The sequence below is a fragment of the Durio zibethinus genome, chromosome 16, assembly GCF_047325235.1.
Source record: "Durio zibethinus cultivar Kanyao isolate XHJ-2024 chromosome 16, ASM4732523v1, whole genome shotgun sequence".
In the NCBI taxonomy this organism is placed as follows: domain Eukaryota; kingdom Viridiplantae; phylum Streptophyta; class Magnoliopsida; order Malvales; family Malvaceae; genus Durio; species Durio zibethinus.
This window is the reverse complement of record NC_143177.1, coordinates 20,162,088-20,183,527: the sequence shown is the minus strand read 5'-3', so window position 1 is coordinate 20,183,527 and position 21,440 is coordinate 20,162,088. Positions and strand designations below refer to the sequence as shown.

The following is a 21,440-nucleotide window of genomic DNA, read 5'->3' as shown; positions in this document are numbered from 1 at the left end:
TCGCTGAAGCCAGGGAGTTTGAAAAAGTGCCACTTATGACTTACCTATATGTTTTTCTAGATTTCCACTTCATTCACACCAAGTTTCAACATAAATACCACCATGTCTAGTCGACCTTAATCACGTTCAAACACCTAAAATCCTATCTGAATAACAAATCCCAATGGTTAACAGTTGCCTTTTCTTTAACAGTATATTTGGATTGAGAGGAAGAGAAGGAAAGGAAAAGAAAAGAAAAGAAAATAATGAAAACAGAAAAACATTTCTTTTGTTTAGATAAAATTTTAATTTAAAGGAAAAGAAAAAGGTGAAAACTCAATAATCTTTGATTTTTTTTATAATCTTCACTTTTTAAATACTCCAATTTGAGAGAAAAGCTAAAAAAAAAAAAGTTAAAAAAATTTTATTTTTGTAAAAAGATTATTATATCCAACTTTTTATTAATATCAAAAACCTAATAAAAAAAAAAACTTAACCACATCACAATTTTCATGTAATTTTTTCAAAATCATCTATTCTTTCAAGTTTCACATGTCTTTTTCAATATAAAAATTTTTTATAATTTTTTAATGATTTGATCTTGATTAGTGATTTAATATGAATAAACATATTTTTTAAGTTTATGAGATGTCAAACTAACTTAAAATTTTTTATTTTTATATGTAATATATTATAATTTGAGATGTCGACAATTCTAAAAGATGTTTCATTGAAACACAATTAATTTGACTATGATTATAAACATATCAGTACGTTTTTCACACAAACTTAATTGATAAATATTAGTTTTATTTTTCTTATGATGGAAATATTTATTTTTTATTTTAGTAAAATAAATTTATGTTGAACAATTATATGGTGATATGTTATTACTTCTTATTTGATGCAAAAAAGACATATAATTCACTCATATGTAATGTTTTTATGTGATTGCATTTTTTATATTTAATAGCTTTTAAATGAATATATCTGCCAAAGTGATAATATGCTAAAATTTTGATAATGGTCAACAAATTTATCAATGCATGTTTGTAAAACATTTTCTTATTTCACTTGATTAAAAACCACTGATATAGTAACAATTATTAGATTAAACTAAATAGCAAAAATATTATGATCCAAAAGTATTCTAAAATCACAAATAATAAAATATTATAATTGAAAAAATTATTATAATGAATCATTTTCTTTCTTTTTCATTATTTATCCAAACAATAATTATTAAAATTCTTTTCCTTCTTTTTTTTCAATTTTTATTATTCAAACAATGAGTACATTTATCCTTTCTTGTCCTTTAAAAAACTTTATTTTCCTTTCCTTTCCTTTCCTTTCCTTTCATTTCATTTCATTTCATTGTATTTCCTTTATTAATATTTATCCAAATATAGAGTAAAGCATCGTTGGATGATCCGGTTAACAGACTCTTATTGTCATGGCAAGATACAAATAAATGGTGATCCACAAACAAATTACAACGTCATTCGATGAAGACATGGAAAAAGAAATATACATGTACATGAGAAATAAACAAATAAAACAAGACAAATATTCTTAATCCAAGTTGTCTGCATGTACAAGAACCGGAAAGAATTGGCTAGAAAGTCCTCACCTGCTATAGTTCTCCCATTGGCTTTGAAACCTGGTTAACCGCTTGTAACTTTTGGGACAGTATCTTCCCTCAGTACTAGATGGCTCAAATTGTCGGGTTCTTAAACAAGGACATCTGGCTCACTTAAACTTCCTGTGAAGTTCACTTTACAACACTCGAGGAATATATTAATCCAGCTTCATCACAAGCTGCCTTAGTTACATGAGGGCAGGACCTTACATCAAGGTATTCTAGAGAATTGCATTGATTCAAAATCATTCCTATTCCTGACACTGTAATCTTGGGACAGTTACTGACCTTCAAAACCTTCAACCCAAACTCAATTTCACCATACCTTAAATCCTGAAAAGCAGCATCCGTCACCTCCTCGCAGCATCCAATATCAAGCGCCTCTAACTTTTTGCATTGAGTAAGAATGCAGCTTAATGAAGAGTCAGAAATGTTTAACCACCAATCCATCCGCAAATTCTTCAGACTATTTCTACATGCAGCACCTAATGACTTTACAGACTCGTAAGACACATCCTGGCAACCACCAATTATAAGGGTTTCAAGATTTTTGCAGAATTTGGATAAGGAGAATATTGACTCATCTCCAACTTTGTAACAGTCCAACAACTTCAGTGTCTTCAGAGAAGATGAACAAGAAGATGAACAAGCCTCAGCAACCTTGGAAATCCCAATGTCCCCTACATTGCTGCACTTATTAATGTCTAAAAACCTGATGTGTTGACAACCATTTACAAGATCGACTAGTCCAGAGTCAGTTATGTTGGTGCACCCCTGCAGGCCCAACTCTGCTAGATTGTTACAATTCCTAGAAAGAGTTAGTAATAATCCATCAGTGACAAATCTGCAGCCAGCAAGATGCAGGCCCCTAAGGTCATGACAGCCCTCAGCAACAGCTGACAATCCCTTGTCTGTTAACTTTCTGCAATACGATACATCCAAGGACTATGGAAGAAAGACCACAACCAATCGATACCAATCCTCTATCCGTAATAGCTGTTATAAACAGATGAGGAAAGCAAAATCACACAAGTTAAGAACATAATATAGATAAGTTAAAAAGGCAAAAAGTATGTGTAGACACCCAATTTGATCCAGGCCCGGATCAATTGGGCCTATCCAAATAGGTAAGTCTTTTTTTTTTTTTTTGTATTTTACATTTTTATATTTATTTTTATTTCATTTTTATTTTTATTATTATTATTGTTTATATATATATATTTCTTTTATTTTAATCTTAGGTATTTACTTATTTATTAATATGTATATATCTTTATTATTATTTTTCTGTTAATATTTATATGTATATTAGATTATATATTATCTGTTATTTAATTTTAATTTATCTGTTAATTTTTTTATTTATCTGATTTTTTTGATTTTTTTGATTTCTTTGATTTATTCAGCTGAAATTGGATTGGGATTCAATCAGAAAAGTTCATGTTGGATTCAATCATTGAATCCCGATCCAAAGAGGAATTGGGATTGATCAGAAATTCTTCTGATCAATCCCTATAAAAGGGATCCTCAGGAACAGAAGAAAACACAGAAAAAAGAGAGAAAGAAGCTACTGGCTAAGGAAAAAAAAAGCAAACAGAAGATTTTTGAAAGCTAAAAAGGGTTTAGAGGCGTTAGAATAGCTTTAGGAATCAGGAAAATTTTTTAGAGATTTTTCTGTGATTTTTTTTCTGAAAATTTCTAAAAAATTTCCAGATTCCGGTGAACTTTTCGACGAAAGTTGAATTTTCCGACGATAATTTCGACCAAGTTTGAAGTTTTCGGCCAGCTGCCCAATTTTCGGTGAAGATTCTCAGAAACCGACCAACTTTTCGATCAATTTTTCAGAATCCGATGAATATTCAACCGGAGTTCTTCAGAAGTTTTAGAAAGAAGGGAAAAAAAAAAAGAATAGAGAAAGAGGAAAGAAGGCTTCTGCCGAAAAAATGAGGGAACCAACCTTATATACCCTCCCAAAATGACATCGTTTTTGCGTTAAATAACCCAGAAGATCCGCGCGTTTTGTCAAGATTCGACCTGACCCGAGCGTCGACCCGCTTTTTGATCCGCGCATGATCTGCCTCCCCGAGCCGTTAGTCGAGTCGAGCCGACGTCCTAAGCCGCTTCTTTGAGCCATTTTTTTCTTCCTTAAGCCGACCCGAGTCGTTCTCCGAGCCGCTCCAATTTTTTTGTTTTCATTTATTTATTTATTTATTTATTATTAGATTAAGTTTATTTAATATTATTTTATCTTTATTTTATTTTTATTTTTGTTTTACTTTTCTTTATTTTTTTATTTTTTATTTTCACTTTTATTTTGTTTTATTATTTTATTTTCTTTAAATAAAATAAAAAAATATATATTTTTGAAAAAAAGTTGAAAGTATCAATTTTTCTTAAAAATAAATTTTTAAAACGATTTTTGAAGAAAAGTTGAAAGTACCAATTTTTCTCGAAATTAAAGTTTTCAAAAAATATTTTTGGAGAAAAGTTGAAAGTATCAATTTTTCTTAAAAAAAAATTTTCAAAAAAAAATTTTTTTAAGAAAAAGTTGAAAGTATCAATTTTCCTCGAAAATCAAAGTTTTCAAAAAATATTTTTAGGAAAAAATTGAAAGTATCAATTTTTCCTAAAAATAAATTTTCAAAAAAAAATTTTTTGAGGAAAAGTTGAAAGTATCAATTTTCTTCGAAATTAAAGTTTCAAAAGATATTTTGAAAAAAAGTTAAAAGTATCAATTTTTCTCAAGATTAAAATTTCTAAAAAAATATTTTGAGAAAAAGTTGAAAGTATCAATTTTTCCTGCATAAAAACAATCATTCTTTTCTTCCTTTTTATTTTTTAATGTTAAATAATCTGATGATGAAGCATCTGCAAGTGAAATAATAGTTTTCTTGCATACTTTTGAGGTGAAGGAATTTTTTCAATTTTCTGCTAAAAGTATTAGAGTCAATTAAAAATAATTTTTAACAATTAATTACTTGATAAAATTTTAAGGCTCATTGGATAATACAAATTTAAGCTGGTACTATCTTTTGATGGGCGTTGTGAGGGTGTTATAACCTTCCTCACATGTAACCGAACTCTCGAATCTTGTTTTGGTTAGTAGACCTAAACCTATTCTTTTAAGGGCCCTTAAACTTAGGTATTCCCTAAAAGAACAGATTCCTTAGGTGACCAATCGCACCTAGATAAAAAAGATTGGTGGCGACTCATAAAAGTCAATGTCTAGCGATAGATCCTCGGATCTAGACGTTATGACAGCTTGACGACTTCGTTGGGGACTTTGAGAGTCAGGCCAGCAAATAATTTGTGTTATCCAAAAGCCTAATAAAATTAAACCTTGTTGTATATATGTGTTATTATTCATTCATGTTTATTTGCTTTGTTAATTATGTCATTCATATGCATGTGCATAACATAAGCTCTACACCCGAGCTTCGTCCCTCTATGAGGGAGTAAAGTACCTATTGCTTTCGTGAGGTCTAATGCCTCCGCAGTGGCTAGCGAAATACTCCCACTCAAATTGAACATTTTTCGCTTGTAGCCTATAATGAGTGAATATTAAGGTGCCTTACTAGTCTGTGATGGACCAGGATGTAAGGAGCAATTTGAGAACCTTTAGACTTTGCCCTTAAAACCGCATATAGTGAACCTTAAGAACGCCTAACCTATAGATAGAGCCATCACTCTTCCCTTTTAGAATTGACCAAAAGCATATGATTCATCCCTTTTACTCTGTGTGATGTTTAAATTTACTTAGTTATTTATTTTTTTCTGGGTATACTAACATTTTTCTTATTCTTTTGCATTGGTTCATACACATATCATAAAGTTGCATAAAGAACATTTACTTGAAAAACGATCTTCAACAAATTTTTTCATGGACTCCACTGAACGACTAGTTTGTTCTTCATCCGTATTAGCACCTTGTGGGATACCCAATGAAGTAAAAGTCCAGTCAGAAAATATTCAACTGAAGATGGGAGATTGCTTGCCAATCGGGTATGATTTTACTTTGTCTCAAGAAACATCTATCCTTCTCAAACAAAATAATTTAAAGGATTTAGTTGATATTTAAAAGAAGATGAGTCCGTAAAGACAATAGCAGTTTTGCCAAAGACACAGGCATGTAGCACACCTAGCAGTAGTTGTTGATGATCAACTAATCAAAGCTGCAGCATAATTCTGGGATCCTACATACAAGTGTTTCATCTTTAATGAAGCTAATATGACTCTCACCATCGAAGAACATTCGATCTTGTTGGGTTTGCACCTCAAGGCTCCTGACAAGATATATGTCAAAAAATACAAGTCAGGATTTCGTAAAAGTTTGGCTCAACTCATGGGGATAGACAAGGAAATTATGGATTCTCATACAAAGAAGAAACAAGAACAGGTTTGCCTACCTTGAAAGTTCTTTCATAAGTTTCTGATGCAACATGCCAATGAAAAACGAGGGTTAGATGTATTTAACTTGGCCGTATACGGATTGGTGATCTTTTCAAAAGTTTTGGGATATATTGAGATAACGGTGATTGACTTCTTCGAGAGTGTGATCAATGGTTGTAATCTTTCAACGGTAATATTAGCAAAGACTATCAGATCTTTGAGTTATTATCGTCGAAATGAAAGACGTTTCATAGGTTGCATACAATTATTGTACTTATGGATGAAAAGCCATTTTGAACAGGGAAATGGTGCTTTTTTGAAGCTTTATATCCGTAATCGAGCTCCGATTAAAGAATTCTGTGAAAGTGGGTGGTCAAAACGAAAGTCTAAACAGGAATGGATAACTTTCTTATAAAAATTGAAAAGCGTCAAGGTGAGATGGTTGGCCCCATGGATGAATATTGAGCCTATATTATACCAATATGAGATAGTACAGTGGTCCCACTTCTGAGTTTATGAAGAGCGACAAATTACGCACCACTTCTAATGAGAAAGCAATTTGGGGGAGAACAATTCATTCCTATGACTTATGGGCTTCATCCGTTAGATTTCTCTTACAGTGAGCCAAAAGCATTTCAGCGGATGAATGAGATGATTAAAGCATGAAAAAATCCCTGAAGAGTGAGTCCTGGGTCATTTACTAATAAAGTCACCCCAGGGTACTTGGTTTGGAAAACAAAAAGAAAACAAGAAATGGTATTCACTTATTAAATCTCTCAACCACCAACAGAAGAAAAACTTGAAAAGACACCATCAGAATTAGAGTTTGCAACAAAAAAATTTTAGTCTAAAAAGGGCAAGTTAAAGCAAAAAATCCAGAAGTTTCAAGAAGAAAAAGCCCAGTAGAAAGATAGAGCCGAAAGTCATGAAGTTAAAGTTCACAAGATTGCAAGAGAACGTGATACAGCTATTGAAGATCTAGCAAAACTACACCAAGAGCATAAAAGGTTATGTGTGAGAAAAGGGCCAAAAAAATAACCATTGTCGAGCTGACTGAGGAAAATACAAGATTGAAGCAAGAGTATGCTGAATTGAAGGAAAAAAGTACCGAAGCACAGGCAGAAATTAACATGCTAAATAGTTATTTGAGCAGGCTAAGTCAAAAGTTGAATGAACAAGGAGACCACATTGCTGCATTGGTTAGAGAACATAGAAAATTATCATACCAAGTCTGGTGTGGTAAAAGAGAAAACTTAGAAAGATAAAAATACATTGAGCACCTAACGACGCAAATCTATAAAGGGGTATGCAAGGCAAGAGAGATGGTGGAAGAGGCAGATGCATTGAGACAAATGGTTACCCCAGTAAGAGAACATAGACAGCGTCTGTTGAATTTCATCGAAGAAGCCAAGGCCAGTATAAACAGATCAAACAGGTTTATGGTTATAATTCTAAGATGATAAACTCAATGTAAATAAAAGTTTTTTTTGGAATAAATAAAATCTTTTAGTTGAATACCGTTTTTAAGGAAAATGTGCTTTACATACATGCATTTTTCATTCATTGCATTCTCATTTATTACACTTAATAAAGCAACCATGTGATAGTCATGCAAATTTACTAATTCTAAGATATGGTACTCAAGGTTCAAAGATAGCTTCATCTAGCGAAAACCCTGCCCATCGATACAACACAAGATCCAGAGCCAGACAAATGGAGCAGAAAAATTCTCACAGATTTGAAAAAATAAAAAAAGCACAGGAAAAGATTGAAAATGAGTTGAACAAGATTCTGGATGCTCTTAATAACCTAAATAAGGAAAATGAGTTAAAAAAATGCAAGCCAACAAGTTCCCTTATTACAAGAAGTGACTGACCCTTTATATCCTCCAAGTTTTAACCCACCTCAAGCCCAGTCTGCTCAAGAGGTTCCACCGCAACATTTCACATATCCAACATATCCTAAAATACCGTCAGCTTCCAACCCAGAGCATTATAATAGCTATGTAAATCATGTCTTTACTAAAAAGACAGTAGAACCAATTTCTGATCTAGATGATTTAAAAGAGAAGAAAAAAAAAGATAAGAATGAAAACTCAGGAAAGCTCTAAGATTAATATGCTAGAACAAAGGCTACGAGCTGTGGAAGGATTTAATTTTTATGGGTCAGTTCATGCTGCTGGGCTCTGCCTAATCCCTGATGTGGTCATTTCTCATAAGTTTAAAATACCAAAATTTAAAAAATATGACGATACAAAGTGCCCCAGAACTCACATCACAATGTATTACCGACAGATGGCAGCTCATGCTCATGATGAAAAACTATTAATGCATGTCTTTCAGGATAGTCTTACTGGTTCTGCGACCGAATGGTATGTTCAGCTGGACAGAACCCGCATTCGCTCTTGGAACGATATGGCACATGACTTCATTGATCAATATCGCCATATTATCGATTTGACCCCTGATCGTTTCTTTACAGAATTTGGAGAAAAGGACAAACGAGTCTTTTAAAGAATATGCTCAGAGGTGGACGGATATTGCTTCTCAAATACAACCTCTTCTAACTGAGAAAGAGATTACAATGCTGTTTGTTAGCGCTTTAAAATCTCACTATTATGAAAAGATGATAGGAAATGCAACGAAAAACTTTGCTGATATGATAATTTCAAGAGAAATTATTGAAAGTACCATCAAGAATGACAAACTAGAAAGAAATGAAAGATCTAGTAAAAGAGTCCCGAAAAAGAAAAAAACTGAAGCTTAGGCTGTGAGCTTTGATAGACAGCAATTTGAAGGCTATCAACCCTACTCACCACCAGAATATATGTCATATTACCTTACTGTAAATAACATTTCCCTTCACCCATACCAACCATTTGTACAATCACCATACCCCCAAACATATCAAACCCCTCATAGGCCTCAAAATATCATGTACAATCCTAACAATTAGCCTACCCCAAGACCCCAAAATCGCCTAACTAACCCCATTGATGGTTCGCGGGAGCAACAAACTACTCGTGAGAAACCTGTGTTTGACTCGATTTCAATGACTTATACAAAATTATATAAGGAGCTTTACAACAGTCATTTGATCGCTCCAAGTAATTTGAAATCCCTTAAGCCACCTTACCCCAAGTGGTACGATCCCATAGCCCACTGTAACTACCATTATGAGATTGTCGGTCACTCCACCAAAAATTACACCACCCTAAAACACAAAGTGCAACGGTTGATCAAGGATGGAATGACTTGCTTTGACACGGGAATGGTGACTACACCGAATGTTAGTGGCAATCATTTGCCAAATCATAATGTGAATGCTATAAGTGAAGAGTAGAAGCGTCATATAAAGGAAAGAGTGACAAATATTAAGACACCTCTCAATCAACTGTTCGATGTTTTACGAAGAGCTGACATGATACAACTAGTAAGTCCACATAGCTATCATGAAGCATATATAGCTGGTACTAGTTGTAAATATCATAATGGGACAATACGCCATTCCATTGAGACCTGTGAACAGTTTCACCAAGAGGTACAAAAACTCTTGGATTCACATCAGATGGAGGTCTATGAAGAAAGAAAAAACTTAAAGAATGTTGAAGTGTCCATGACTGATAGGCTTGTAAAGTTGTTTTCAAAACCAATGACAATTCAGTGTGAGAACAAATCGAAGTCAATCATAAACAAACTCATCCCCAGGCCGATAACTTTTAAAGTCCTGACTCTTTTTTCGTACAAGGATGATAAAGTTGTACCCTAAAGATATGACTGTGACACTGTAGTTCAGGGGTAAAAAGAAGATGTCTCCAAAGCTGACGCTTTTAATATAACTGGTGTAAGAGGCATTACTCGAAGTGGGAGGTGTTACACTCCAGAAATGTTAGAGAAGGCTAGAAGAGAGAAGGCTAAAGAAGGAGAAAGACAAAATAATCCTAAAATATAACCTGAAGAAGATGTCCGAAGCCAGTATCAGAAAGAGAAGTTTGTGAATTTTTGAAACTGATAAAACATAGTGAGTATTCAGTTGTGAAACAGTTGAATAAAATGCCAACTCGAATCTCATTATTATCACTGCTATTGAACTCAATGCCACATCGAAACGCCCTGCTAAAAGTGTTGAATCAAGCATACATGGCACATAATTATCTGTTGAATATGTGAACCACTTGACTGGAAATCTAGTCATGCCAAATCACATTTCATTCAATGATGATGAGATTCCTTTGGAGGAAAAAAGAAATGCCAAGGCTCTACATATCACAGTCAAGTGCAAGAGCCATATCATAACCAAGATCCTTATCGATAATGGCTCTGCTATCCATGTCATGCCTATGTCAACTTTGGTAAGACTACCCATCGATTACTCTCACGTGAAGGACATTCAGATGATTGTGAGAACCTTTAATGGGACCAGAAAAGAAGTCTTGATGGATATCGAAATGCCCTTACAAATTGGGCCATGCACTTTCAATGTAAAGTTTCAAGTGATGGATATCTCTCCATCCTACAGCTGTCTGTTAGGAAGACCATGGATTCACATGACAGGAGTTATACCCTCTACTTTGCACCAGAAGATCAAGTTCAATGTAGAATGTCAATTAGTAATGGTAGTCGAAAAAGAAGACATGCTAGTGACCCAACCATTAAACATTCCATATGTAAAGGTTGCCGAAGAAGCATTGGAATGCTCTTATCGATCTTTTGAATTGGTTAATTCTGTAGATGAAGGATTTCAAAATCAACCTTTTTCAAGGATAGTGATGAGTCAAGTCATCAACAAGGGCTGATATCCAGGACTAGGGCTAGGTAAAAACTTGTAGGGAATAAAAGAACCCCCGATGATGATAGACAATAGCGACAGAGTTGGCCTAAGCTATAAGATGACAGAATAAGAAGTCAAAAAAAAGCCATCGGGAAAGACAGCAAGACTGATGTTTATCCCACACTTGTATGAAACTTTCAGACCTTAAGGATTCATGTACCCAGAGACGAAAAAAAATGTGAAAAACGCTTTTGCCCAGCTAGCCATTAATGATGTTGAAGATGAAATGGAGCTTAATCAAGAGGAGTGAGTTCGCCTTTGGCCACCAGATTATGAGCTGAATAATTGGAGTGCCATTAAGATGCCTGTGACTTTTGATTCTAATACAATGTAATTATAACATCCCAATAACTATTGTCCAAGGCATTGGGGTGATCTTTCTTGTTTGGGCCATTCATCTTTTATTATTTTTAATAAAAAATATGAAAAATGCATTTTCATTCATTTCTTCTTGTGTCTTCATTATTTCTATCTTTCCAAGCACATCTTGCCAACATATCTCATTTCATTCAATTTCAGGTCTTTAAATAAATATGAAGATAATCATGATAACAATCAAAAGGTTAGCTTTGAAAATTTAATTAACACTGATGAACTTGACAATGAAGAGAATTCTAAAGAATATGTTATGCCTCCAGACCTAATGAGATTTATTGAACAAGAAAATAAGTCAATTGAGCCTCATCAGGAGGTAGTAGACTTAGTGAATCTGAGAGAAAAAGAGAATAAGAAAGAGGTCAAAATGGACACTTCACTTTCATCAAGAGATAGTCAACGATTGGCAGACCTACTTCAAAAATTTATAGATGTATTTGCTTGATCTTACCAAGATATGCCAAGACTGAGCACAGAAATAGTGAAGCACAGATTACCCCTAAAGCCAGAATATAAGCTAGTTCAGCAAAAACTGAGACGGATGAAGCCTGAAATGCTACTAAAAATTAAAGAAAATGTGAAAAAATAATTTGATGCAAATTTTCTACAAGTGGCTAAGTATCCAGAGTAGGTAACCAATATAATCCCAATTCCTAAGAAGGATGAAAAGGTACTAATGTGTGTAGACTATCGGGACTTGAATAACACTAACCCAAAAGCTTTACCTCATATCGACACACTGGTAGATCACACGGTTAAGCATTCGATTTTTTTTTTTATGAATGGTTTGTCAAGGTATAATCAGATAAAAATGATTGCAAATGATATGAAAAAGACTACTTTCGTGACCATGTGGGGAACCTTTTGCTACAAAGTCATGTCTTTTAGGTTAAAAAATGTTGAGGCAACATATCAAAGGACCATGGTAACACTCTTCCATGACATGATGCACAAGAAGATCGAGGTGTATGTAGACGATATGATTGCAAAGTCATGTGAGGATGAAGATCATGTCACCAACCTCAAAAAGTTATTTGAGAGGTTGGGAAGATTCCAACTCAAATTAAACCTAACCAAGTGCACTTTTGGGGTAAAATCAAAAAAGTTGCTAGGCTTTGTGATCAGTGAAAGAGGAATTAAAGTCGATCCAGATAAGATACAAGCCATTCAAAATCTGTCATTTCCCAGCACACCAAAAGAAGTTTGAGATTTTTTGAGGAGATTGAACTACATTTTTCAATTTATCTCTCAACTTACTTACAAATGTAATCTCATATTTAAGCTTCTTCGTAAGAATAATCCTGAGAAATTGAATGAAGTCAAGAGACGTTTGATAAAATTAAACAATATTTATCGAACCTTCCAGTATTGGTGCCACCTATTTCAGGGAAACCTTTAATTTTATGCTTAATTATATGTGAAAATTCAATAGGATATGTGCTGAGACAGTAAGACGAGGCTAGCCGAAAAGAGAGAGCTATTTACTATCTGAGTAAAAAGTTCACGAAATATGAATCCAAGTATTCTTCATTGGAGAAAATGTGTTATACATTAGCGTGGATTGCCAAAAGACTCAGATAGTATATGCTCTATCATACTACGTAACTCCTAGCGAAACTTGATCCAATTAAGTACATTTTCGAGAAGCCTTCTTTGTCTGAAAAAATTGTTAGATGGTAAGTAATGCTCTCGGAATATGATATTATATACGTAAGCCAAAAAATAATAAAAAGAGACACTATAACAGAATTTCTTGCAAATCGTGCTACTTAAGAAGATGAGCCAATGAAGTTGAAATTCCCTGATGAAGACCTAATGACTATTTTCCAACTAGAGGAAGGGGAGCATGGAGAAAAATGTTGGAGAATGTACTTTGATGGAGCTGCTAATGCCTTAGGGCATGAAATTGGGACAATTCTGATTTCTCCAAAAGAACAATACTACCCTGTAACAGTAAAGTTAAATTTTAATTGCACAAATAACATCGTTGAATATGAGGCATGTGTCATGAGCTTACAAGCTGCTATAAATAGAAGAGTGAAAACACTGAAAGTGTTTGGAGACTCAGCTCTAGTTATATATTAATTGAAAAGAGAATGAGAGACGAGAGATTCAAAACTCATTTCATATCATAAGTATATTCTAAAGTTGACGAAACAATTTGAAGATATCCAGTTTGACCACTTACCTTGAGAAAAAAAATTTGATTACTGATGCATTGGCTACTCTAATAGCAATGATTCGAATTAATGACAATACTGACATTCAGCCCATCAAGCTAGATGTTAAGAATATACCAGCTTATTGCTCTAATGTAAAAGAAGAAGAAGATGAAAAACCCTGATATTATAACATCCTACAGTATATTAAGGATCAACAGTACCCAATTCAAGCAATAAAAAATGATAAAAGGATCATCCGAAGATTGACTATGAGCTTTTTTTTTATGAGGATGTCCTATACAAAAGAAACAGAGATCAAGTATTATTGAGGTGCGTAAATAAAACTAAAGCGAAAAAAATCATTGAAGAGATGCATGATGAAATATGTGAAACACATACCAATGAACATATGATGACGAGACAAATCATGAGAGCATGATATTACTGGTTGGCGATGGAGAATGATTGCATTGACTATGCTCGTAAATGTCATAAATGTCATATATATGCTGATAAGATCCATGCTTCGTCATCTGTTTTACATGTTATGGTACCACCATCGCCATTCTCAATGTGAGGCATGAATGTCATCGGTCTAATCACCCCAAAGGCTTCTAACGGGCACAGATTCATTTTTGTGATGATAGATTACTTCACAAAATGGATAGAGACAGCATCATATGCAAGTGTAACACGCTCTGTGGTTTGTAAATTCATAAAGAGAGATCATCTGTAGATATAAACTTTTAGAGAAAATTATTTCAGACAATGTCAAGAATCTAAATAGTAAGATGATGCAAGAAATATGTGCTCAATACAAGATCAAGCATCATAATTCGACATCATACCGTCCGAAAATGAATGGGACAATTAAGGCAGCCAATAAAAACATAAAAAAATTTTGAAAAAAATGACCGAGACTTACAAAGATTGGCATGAGAAGTTACCATTTGCATTGCATACATATCAAACGTCAGTTCGCACCTCTACTAAAGCAACCCCATTTTTTTTGGTTTATGAGATGAAAATTGTACTATCAGTAGAAGTAGAGATCCCCTCCTTGAGACTTTTAAAAAAAGTTGAATTGAAAAAAGCTAAATGGATTCGAGAACGTTATGAGCAATTAAATTTCATAGAAGAAAAGAGATTGACTGCACTGTGCCGTGGTCAGCTATATCAAAGAAAAATGATGAGGGCTCATGATAAGAAGATTCGACCCCATTGCTTTCGAGAAGGAAAGTTAATCTTGAAAAAAATTCTCTCAATCCAACATGATAGTAGAGAAAAATGGATTTCGAATTAAGAAAGGCCGTATGTGATGAAACGAGCTTTTTCGGGTAGAACGTTGATACTGACTGAGATGGATGAAAATGATTTATCCCATCCTATAAATTTTGATGTTGTGAAAAAATACTATGCTTGAAAAAAAATAAAAAAATAAAAAAATAAAAAATAAAAAATAAAAAATAAAAAATATGAAAAAAAAAATGAATGAAAAAGGAAGACTCAAGGCGAAAACCCTAAAAGGACGGTTTGAGTCAGAGAGTTTGTCTAAGTTGAAAACATTAAAAGACAGCTTAGATAAGAAAAATACAGCATCGAATTTAAAAGTCCGCTGACATGAAGGTTAACAAATTCGAAAAAATTTCAAGTTGTTAAATACATCAGAGGGTTGGGTTTTCAAAAAAAAAAACTTTGAGATGTGTTATCATGATTATCTGATTGTTCATTTTGGGCTTTATCCCCATACTTATCCTTGTAATTCTCCCTTGACTAAAATTAACCAACATTTTGCTAATAAAAGACATTCTATTTCATTCTTTGTCCTTTTTTTGTGATTGTTTCTCAACCATTCATATTCCTTTCTTCCTAATACCCCACCATGAAAGAAATGTACAAATGCATTCTTACTTTTTGAGTTTGAAATAATGATTGATGAATAGATAATAACATGAAAGATTTTTACATTACATTGAATAAGTCAAAAGTGATAAAAGCAAAATTGAGATGTTCAATTCCTGATTGGGACATTGAATCTGAGAAGAGATTTCTTACAGGAAGAATGTGAGTGAAAGAGACAATTAAGAGCTACACTGACTCGATCTTAGAAGAGCAATGTAATTGAATCTTTGAAGAATCAAAAGGCTTGATGCCTAAAAAAAGAGCTTGGGAAACTTGAGTATCATACATTGAATAGGAATTAATTGACCAACATTTGCATAGCATGCATTGAAATTCATATGCATTGCATAGCATATACTACTTTCAGGAAAGTATAACGTATAAATTTGAAAAGCAGGGGTGTTCCAACAATCTACATAGAAAAGACAGATGTGAAGATATTTTCAAATTTGAGAAGAAACTTGTCAGGTAAATTTTTAATCCTTGAAATAAGACGTCTTTTGGTATCAAGGTTGATTTATAAGACCTTTGGGCATAATCTCTTGAAATTCCTTCAAACATAATTTTCATCTCCTTTGGACATGATTGTTAAAGAACAATTTACTTTTTCAAAGTCATGATGCCTCTGTTTAGAGGAGTAATTTACTTTTCAAAATCGTGGTGCCTATGTTTAGAAAAGCAATTTACTTTTCAAAGTCGTGCCTCTGTTTAGAGGAGCAATTTACTTTTCAAAGTCGTGGTGTCTCTGTTTAGAGAAGCAATTTACTTTTCAAAGTCATGGTGCCTCTGTTTAAAGGAGCAATTAAAATCGTGATGCCTCTGATTAGAAGAGCCATTTATTTTTTCAAAGTCTTTAAGCCTCTAATTAAAGGAACCATTTATGTTTCTCAAAGTCGTTGAGCCTTTGCTTAGAAGAGCTTTGATAAAAAAAAATAAAAATAAAAAATATCGAATTGAATCTTGACTAGGTGTTTACGTCTTTGCATAATTTCTGTTTCACAGAAAATGTACAAAAAAGAATAGCTGTAGACACTCAATTTGGTCCAAGCCCGGATCAATTGGGCCTGATCCAAATAAGTAAGTCTATTTTTTTTATTTTGTATTTTACATTTTATTTTTATTTTTATTTCATTTTTATTTTTATTATTATTGTTTTATATTTTTTTTTCTTTTATTTTTATCTTAGGTATTTACTTATTTATTAATATGTATATATCTTTATTATTATTTTTTTCTGTTAATATTTATATGTATATCAGATTATATATTATCTGTTATTTAATTTTAATTTATCTGTTAATTTTTTTATTTATTTGATTTATTTGATTTTTTTGATTTTTTTTATTTCTTTGATTTATTCGACTGAAATTAGATTGGGATTCAATCAGAAAAGTCCATGTTGGATTCAATGATTGAATCCCAATCCAAAGAAGAATTGAGATTGATCAGAAACTCTTCTGATCAATCCCTATAAAAGGGATCCTCATGAACAAAAGAAAACATAAAAAAAAGAGAGAAAGAAGCTGCTGGTTGAGAAAAAAAAAAGCAGACAAGATTTTTGAAAGCTAAAAGGGATTTATAGGCGTTAGAATAGCTTTAGGAATCGGGAGAAATTTTTTGAAGATTTTTCTGTGATTTTTTTCTAGAAATTTCTGAAAATTTTTCAGATTCCGATAAACTTTCCGACGAAAGTTGAATTTTTTAACTACAATTTCGACCAAATTTGAAGTTTTCAACCAGCTGCCCAATTTTCGGTGAAGATTCCCAAAAATTGACCAACTTTTCGACGTAACTTCCGATGAAAAACCTTGATTCCGACCAATTTTTCAGAATCCAATAAATATTCAACCGGAGTTCTTCAGAAGTTTTAGAGAGAAGGGAGAGAAAAGGAAAGAAGAGAAAGAGAGGGGAGAAGACTTCTGTCAAAAAAACGAAGGAACCAACCTTATATACCCTCCCAAAACGACGTCATTTTTGCGTTAAATAACTCAAAAGATCCACGCGTTTTGCCAAGATCCAACTCGACCCGAACGTCGACCCGCTTTTCGACCCGTGCATAATCTACCTCCCCGAGCCGTTAGCCGAACCAACGTCTTGAGCCGCTTCTCTGAGCCATTTTTTTCTTCCTTAAGTCGAGCCGTTCTCCGAGCCGCTCCAGGTTTTTTTTTTCATTTATTTATTTATTTATTTATTTATTTATTTATTTATTATTAGATTAGGTTTATTTAATATTCTTTTATCTTTATTTTATTTTTATTTTTGTTTTACTTTTCTTTATTTTTTTTATTTTTTATTTTCACTTTTATTTTGTTTTATTATTTTATTTTCTTTAAATAAAATAAAAAAAATATTTTTGAAAAAAAATTGAAAGTATCAATTTTTTTAAAAATAAATTTTTAAAACAATTTTTGAGAAAAAATTGAAAGTATCAATTTTCTCGAAATTAAAGTTTTCAAAAAATATTTTTGGAGAAAAATTGAAAGTATCAATTTTTCTTAAAAATAAATTTTCAAAAAAAAAAACTTTTGAAAAAAAATTGAAAGTATCAATTTTCGTCGAAAATTAAAGTTTCTAAAAAATATTTTTGAGAAAAAATTAAAAGTATCAATTTTTCATAAAAATAAATTTTTAAAAAAAATTTTTTTGAGAAAAATTGAAAGTATCAATTTTTCTCGAAATTAAAGTTTCAAAAGATATTTTGAGAAAAAGTTGAAAATATCAATTTTCCTCGAGATTAAAATTTCTAAAAAAATATTTTTAGAAAAAATTAAAAGTATCAATTTTTCCTGCACAAAAATAATTATTCTTTTCTTTTTTTTATTTTTTAATGTTAAATAATCTGACGATGGAGCCTCTGTAAGTGAAACAGTAATTTTCTTGTATACTCTTGATGTGAGGAAATTTTTTCAATTTTTTACTAAAAGTATTAGAGTGAATTGAAAATAATTTTTAATAATTAATTACTTGATAAAATTTTAAAGCTCATTGGATAACACAAATTTAAGTTATTACCATCTTTTGATAGACATTATGAAGGTGCTATAACTTTCCTCACACGTAACCGAACTCTCGAACCCTATTCTGGTTAGTAAATCTAAACATATTCTTTTAGGGATCCTTAAACTTAAGTGTTTCCTAAAATGACAGATTCTTTAGGTGGTTAATCGCATCTACATAAAAAAAATTGATTGTAACTCCTAAAAATCAATGTCTAACGATAGATCCCCGAATTTAGACATTATGACAGTATGCAAGCAATTGCCGCAAACATACCCAAAGACTCAAAGCAGAGAAGCAACTATCAAAAGAGAACCAAAACCAAACACCTTTATAATTCTGCAAATTGGGACTATCAAGCAATCCATTACGAAACACGCGGTTTTAGTAACAAAACTAAAAAGTTCTAAATTATTGTATGCAAAAGGACACTTTCCCAAAAAAGAAAAGAACATTTCTAAACAAAACAAAGAAATACCCATCAAAATAAAAGCAAAGGCAAACCCTTTTACCTTTACAATTCTGCAAATTGAGCACCTTCAAGCACTTGAACCCTTCAGCAATAACGGCAAGATCAGAGTCAGTAACCCCAGGATAAAAAGACCTGGAAACCGACTGAGAGAGGTCCAACTCCAGCACACGTGTGAATCTGGCTGCAATCCTTATAAGCATGTGTGGTCCAGCACGTGCGGAGAGCTTTTTCCTCTCGGTACTCTGTAAATGCCGCCATCTCTTGCAGACCAGACCGAACACTTCCTTGTCCTTATCACTTTCCAGCCTTGCCAGTATCGATCTCAGCTCGTCGTCTGTCAATGTCTCGTTTATGCAAATCGGAGACGCAAGAGCAACACCCATTGAAAGGGATCGAATTGAGCAAATTTAATTATAGGAGAGAATTTTGGGATTAGGGTTTGAATAATAAAACCCCTAATCTCCCGCTCTTTCTCCGTGCCTAGACCCCTGTATGGAAATGAGAAAAATATTTAAGCTTGCGGCGTCAGAAGAAAAAGGAAAGGGTATAGTGTTGGAATTACAGACATGTTCTTGCTTCTGGTTGGATTATGACGTTTTGTTGGAGGGGCTTGTTGGACTTTTTGTAGTAATGTTAAAATTGTCGGTTAATGAGTTATATTTTTTCACATCATTTGAAAATATTTTCGGGATGCGACCAAAATTTCAAAACCTTCGGTTGCCTGCCGCTAATTATGATTGTTAGTTAGTGACGACTAGGCCTGCATTTAGATGAGCGTGAAATAAATGTTGGTAAAATTAAAAATAAGAAATTTTTAAATGTATTTTAAATTTTGCTCTTCGTATTTTTAATTTATTTTTAAGTAAAACTATTTAATTTTTTTATATAATTATTTAAATATCTTTATTTAGTAAGTTATATAATTTTTTGATATTTTTTTTCAAAACTTATATAACTTATTTAAATTAATTTTCAAATAGTTATATTTTAAATTTTGCTCTTCATATTTTTAATTTATTTTTAATTAAGACTAATTAATTTTTTTTTATAAATTTTTAAATATCTTTATTTAGTAAGTTATAAAAATTTTTGAATTTTTTTTCAAAACTTATATAACGTATTTAAATTAATTTTCAAAATGTTATATTTTAAATTTTGCTCTTCATATTTTTAATTTATTTTTAAGTAAAACTATTTAATTATTTTTTATAAATTTTTAAATATCTTTATATAGTAAGTTACCTAATTTTTTGAAAACTTTTTTCAAAACTTATATAACTTATTAAAATTAATTTTCAAAAAGTTATATTTTAAATTTTGCTCTTCATATTTTTAATTTATTTTTAAGTAAAACTATTTAATTATTTTTTATAAATTTTTAAATATCTTTATTTAGTAAGTTAAATAAATTTTCAAAAAAAAATTTCAAAACTTATATAACTTATTAAAATTAATTTTCAAGAAAATTGGTAGTATAATTTTAAGAAAAATTATAAAAAAATTATTAAAAATCTTTATTAATTGATGTAATAAATAAGTTATTATTAACCATTTTTAAATTTGAAATTAATAAAAAAATTAATTTTACTATTTTAATTTAAAAAAATAAAATTTTATGAGACCCTAAATAAATTAAGAATTAAATAATAATTGTAATTTTTTATAAATTTAAATTTTATCATTTCTTTTTTAATAAATTTTTTTTGTGTCGATTATAAAAATTTTATAATAGTTCTAATCAAATTGAATTTTTTAGTGAAGTTTTTTTATCTATTTATCACAATAAATTTCTCTAGTTATATGTATTTAATTTTATATTCAATAATGTTGTTTATACAATTTCAAGGTGTTTAAGCTTAGATGTTGATCAAATTTAATAGTTTCTTTATCATCTTTCATAGCATCACGAGATAAAATGTTTAATTAAAGTCTTTTAAGATTTTATTTTTTTATCTAAGATCAAAATAATAAAATCAAATTATTTTTTATTAATTTTAAAATTTATGATTTTTAAATAATAATTTTTTTCATTATATCAATTAATAAAAATTTTTAAAAAAATTCTTTTTTTATAATATTCCTAAAAAGTTTATATGCTTTCTTTATAAAAATGAATTTTTGAAAAGTTATAAAATTTACTGAAAATAAATTTTTAAAAAGTTATATAACTTTTTAGAAATTCATTTCTAGTATAATTTATTGAAAATGAATTTCAACTAAGTTATAAAACTTACCAAATATGAGTATCTGAAAAATTGTGAGAAGTATAATTAAGTAATTTCACTTACAAAAAATTTTTAAAATAAATTGGGATGTGAAGATAAAAAATTGTGGTGCATTTATATACCTCTTAAAAATAGTAGTAGAAATGAAATTAGTTATTATATTAATAAAATTAATAATAATAATGAGATATATGTTTAGATGCAAATATAACAATGATGATAAGGTAAAATTACAGATAGTAAAATAATATGTCTTCAACGGATTGTGATCCATCTTAATCCAAAATAATCATTTTTTTAATAAGAAGTGGATGGCTTTTTTTTTAAATTGAGCTCGGGCTGGACGCAAGTTTTAGGGTATTTCATCCAACTTGTCTTACTGTGTGTGTATATATTTTATGTATTTAATTTTATATTTATATATGTATATATATTAATAAAACTATTATTAATATTTTAATTTAAGATAT

The 21,440-nt window shown here is 31.2% G+C and overlaps 1 pseudogene across 1 annotated transcript; it reads right to left on the bottom strand.

Annotated features, from left to right (window-relative positions):
• Positions 1 to 1,390: 1,390 nt before the first annotated feature.
• On the bottom strand, positions 1,391 to 19,507 carry LOC111294511 (uncharacterized; annotated as a pseudogene). The gene is made up of 2 exons (XR_016328659.1): positions 18,786 to 19,507; positions 1,391 to 2,614 (listed from the first exon to the last, which is right to left on the bottom strand). The product of XR_016328659.1 is annotated as an uncharacterized LOC111294511 (transcript).
• Positions 19,508 to 21,440: the final 1,933 nt, after the last annotated feature.